The sequence below is a fragment of the Pinus tabuliformis genome, chromosome 9 (genome assembly GCF_031772625.1).
Source record: "Pinus tabuliformis cultivar Carrire ecotype Pingquan chromosome 9, CPIR1, whole genome shotgun sequence".
NCBI lineage: Eukaryota > Viridiplantae > Streptophyta > Pinopsida > Pinales > Pinaceae > Pinus > Pinus tabuliformis.
The window spans coordinates 187478124-187482922 of record NC_142307.1 but is presented as its reverse complement, the minus strand read 5'-3'; positions in this window follow the sequence as shown (position 1 = coordinate 187482922).

Sequence of the window (4799 nt, the reverse complement as noted above, 5' to 3'; positions counted from 1 at the left end):
TATTAATTAATCCAAGTGACTAATTAACCCCTTTTTGACACGTTGGGGGTTTTGGCTCTTAATTAATCACGATTCGATTAATTAATCCAACTTAATTAACTTTATTATGGTTTATTTTCCAAACCATTGGGACGGGATATTTATTTATTTGGGATTTTTATTAATAATACGGGAAAGGGTAATTTGTTTCAGGAGTTAAATAAATAATAAGAATTAAGAGTTAATATGACCATGGAAAAGAAAATGTGCTAAGTAAATGTTTCCGAAAATACATTCATCATCCAACATTATGACTTAGGCTAAAATGTGTTTGGGGGGGTTTTTATAAAGAACCATTTATTTTTCCTAAGTAAAAGAGTGATTTTACCTTGGGAAAAGGATTTGAAGGGAATGAATGAATTATGAAGGGGGTGAATTTTGATGAAGGGGCTTTAGCACTTAGACCTTACAAGTTATTGGGCCGAGGGTCCGGTCCCTCCAGAAGTTAGAGAAATGCTCTGAGCCCCTTTAACTTTCAGGTTGTTGGTGCCTTTAGTACTTATGGGAAATTAGTAAAATTTAGGGAAAAATAAGTGAGGAGGTTAATTAGTTTGACTTTTGTCTATGATGTAAATGTCTTCATTGTCATCCATATCTTTAAGTGCTTTTGATGATGAAAGTATATGACTTGATATCTGGATAATCATTCATCATACATAATTCTGCAACCATTCATCTACTTACCCTACCTACTTATCCTACCATTTTTCTTCTTTTTATTAGGGTGCACTTAAACTGGCGAACCCTTATCAAAACCTTTTCTTTTCTTTTACAATGGTATTATAAATAAGTCTAACCTTATTACATCCAAGGGCTCAGATTAAACTGTTGAGCATCCTTTTATTCACTCTACCTATCTACTTATCTTCCAAGATTAAACAGTTTGGTCAGATTTTATTCTCTATCTCTAAGCATGAAATTCAAAACATGGAATAAACAAGATTAAACTATTTGGTTACCATGGATTGTGGCATAAGTAACAAGTTGCACACAATAATTTATACAAAAAGTGAAATAGCAGTGGCATTTTGACTAGCACACTTTCATGGTCTTTTTATTTTTCTTGGGGTTCATTTTTTATTTTTTCTGACCTTTTCATTCTTTTTGTCCTTTTATTCTTTTTATAGGACATACCGTCTTTACACTTTTTATTTTTGATTTTGAATATGGAAAGCATTTACAACAAGCAAAGGTATGTACATATTTCAGAGCTAAACCAAGTCAATCATGATATATGACACCTATTGGTATAGGAACATAACGGTCTTGACCGTGGCGGGACCACCAATGTACTTCTACATGTTCTATGCACTCAGATCCAAGTCATCATTGGTGGGCTCTTGCCTTAGCTACTCCATGTACTTGTTGATCTCTAGTCGGACTTGGTTCTTCTCCTTGGCTACCATGAGTGAACCGATTGACAGGATCCCGTGCTTTCTCACCATGACATCCAAACCCTTAAACAATCATGCATATGAAGCCTATATGTTATTGATGAACGAGGCGAGTTGTTCATAGTTTTGGATCTACATCTGGATCTTTGCTTTATCTAGCTCTGCCTACGGCTTCATCATTTTGGGCAAGTGAAATGGGGCTCCCTTGTACCTCATTTTACATTCTTGCACATCAGTGATAACAACATGTATGTCCCTGAGAGTTTGGACAATCTTTCTGCTCCATCACATGAAACCAAATAGATGGATATCCGCCTTATACATGGTGACAAATCCATCATAGAGTTTTCACATGGTGGCCTTAAGAGTTGATACTTCAACAAGTATCACTTTCCTCATCTCCGCCATTGCGGATGCTACAGATTTTTATGCCTTGTACCTGACCACTTGCAAGTTCTTTCCCATTTGTTCATTTTTTGCTAACAAGAACTTGACATTTGAGCTCATGGCTCCTGAATAATCCATAGTGGCATTAGCCATGGTGACTAGATGCTTTATGACATCTAGCACTATCACCCTTTCCTTCATAAATGCGGGTGAATTGTGATCATCCGGGTAATGATTTCTCTGTGCTTATATAATCTTCTACTGCAAATCATCAAATGACAGATTGAACACATCCATCACTGGATTGCTATCAAGGAAAACAACCTCTCCTTGCTCGCTCAAGACTGGTTCTGATACTGGAGGTGGCAAACTGATGGGCGGCCTCGGATGTTCACGGCATGAGGTCAATATCTTGGTCCTATGGCTCTTGTCCCAACTCCATGTCCATTGCTTCAACCATTTACTCAATCTATTGAGCAAGCCCCCAATCCTACATCTGCTCACCCTCTTCTTCATCTACTAGTTGTTTTGACTCCTCAACCTGTATGGGCACAATTTTCTCTGTCATCGCACCTTTACCTTCTTCTTGTTCCTGTTTCTGCTTCTCTTCCCTCTCTCTCCTTCTTAGCTCATGTTCTTCCTTCAAATTCTTCTTTGTTTCCTACAACTTCCTTTCTACTTCCTCCAACCTTTGCTTCTCTCTCTTCCTTCACTCTACTCTCTTTATGTGTTGTTGCCTCTTTTCCTTCGCTACCAAAGTTACTTTCTCAATGAGAGGATCTTCTTTGAAATTGTTGCTTTGCTCAACCTCTGGGTTCTCGGCAATTTTCCTCTTACCCTTGTCCTACATCGGTCTGCTGCTTATTGCTACTATTGTTGTTGCTTCCTATGGTGCTGCTTCCTACAGAGAAGTTTTCCATGTTGTGGCTATACTGACTGGTTCATTGAGCTTGGAGTAGTTGTGACAATATTTCCAAGAGTCCTCCTCTGCCCAATGACATGCCCCCTGGATCCATGTATAATACACACTCGCATAGTGGTTCTTGCATATCTCATGGGGATCATACAGATTGTAATCTCTAGTGCCAAACTAAAACTTCACTATCTCCTTAGCTTCGACCTCTACATCTTTCAATCTCTTAATCTCGTACAATCTAATCCACAAAGGAAGAGCAAGCCATGGGGCCTTCTTCCTCCTATGTAGCGCTGTTGATAACCCTATGGAGATGTGATATGTGACCCCTTGCATGAACAATTTGTCTATGGCATACCTTGATAGAAAATGTGGAGGCTTCTCTCTGCTAAACATCCTGATGAAGGTGCCACCAAGTGAGGCATACCAATTTGCAATGTTAAGTATTACCTCCATCACTTCTTGGGGCATACAAGGTGGATCCTTCTCAAAGATCAACTTGAACATCAGGATGATGAAATGGTCAGATAGCCTTGCCATAACACCTCAATAGTTGCACTCAGAAAGCAACTTGCAATAAATATTGACGACATTCTCCTGTGGTTTCCATGTCCAACCCATGCCAGGAAACTAATGTTGGGCATAGATTGCATCAAGTAAATACATGTACATGTAGAATCTCACTTGCTCATCCTTGGACAGATTTCTGACGTTAGTCACATGGATTTTCAACTGATGAACCAACAGATCAAACCACTTGAATGGTTTTCCATCATTCACCAACATTTCCAACAAAACCACCCAATTTTGCGGAAAGGTATCCATGCTCTCTTGACCGTATAATCGACATGCAAAGAGGATCAAGAACAGGTAGGCCTTTCTAAGTAACTTCATCTTGTAAACATGATTGGGTGTTTATGTGAACTTTGATGGTTATTTCACCCAGTGATTTATAATATCTCTGGTGTTTATAAAGTTGTTGGTGGCATAGAAAAGTGTGTCCATGTGGTTCACGAGCTGAGGTAAGTGATACATCTGATGATAGTTCTCTGTCATGAAGGTAGAAAGCTATATCCTAGTAGCACTACTCAATGTCATAGTCTCGGGATCTATGTGTGAGATAATCCAGTGGATGATGTCCACACATGAGAAGGAAGAATACCTGCATGCAACCTTATATAAGCCTAATCGATGGATATTGACATACACTTGTCGATCTTCTAGATCTTCCTTGAAGTCCCTTGCAAATATATCCTTGATTTCCTGCCATGTTAACTTCATACCCTTCTCAATGAACAACTGAGTGTCTGCATAAACTGGAAAATTCACTGACACCTACTCAACTGCTTCCCAGTACTACTCTCGATAGTATCCTTTGATGCATCTCTCTTGAAATCCATGTTACTTGTAACTATTGGAGGGTTGCTCAACCACTGATGTACCTAGAGATATAGAGGACACTCATGGCAAGAAAATATTAGTGTGAAACTAAAAACAATTCAAGAACATACCAAACACAAACTAGGCAACTGTTGGAAGAGTTATGCAATCCTGGTTCTCAGAGGTGATTGACTACCAGCTGGTTATGTGCATTGTGTAGTCCCAATTGCCAATGGGGAGGGCTTGCTGACTAGAATTGCACAATGCACATTTCAGTCAGGCTTAGGCCAGCTGAGACTGCGCATTGCACAATCCCAGTGGCCAAGGCTCAAGACTGACACCTAGAACTACACAGTTGGAGCCAATCCTTGGTAGCCTTTGTGCAATTCTTGGAGCCAAGGCAGATCCTTTAGATCTAGAAATGCACAGTGCATGCTAGGGAGAAGTAAGGTTCGGGGCAAGGAAGCCCAGATCTTCCCAATGGGAACATGAAAATGAGAATATTTGAAGGTAGAAGTGAAGGTGAATGTAGATCTAAGTGAATGATGATCCATGAAAATAAAACAAGTGTTGGAATCAATCAGGCCGAAGAACAATGAAGCGTGTGGAGAGATTCGTGGCAACGGTGAGTGTCAGTGTAAAAATTGGGTAATGCATGTGACACTTGAGAAAGGAAATGCAAAACT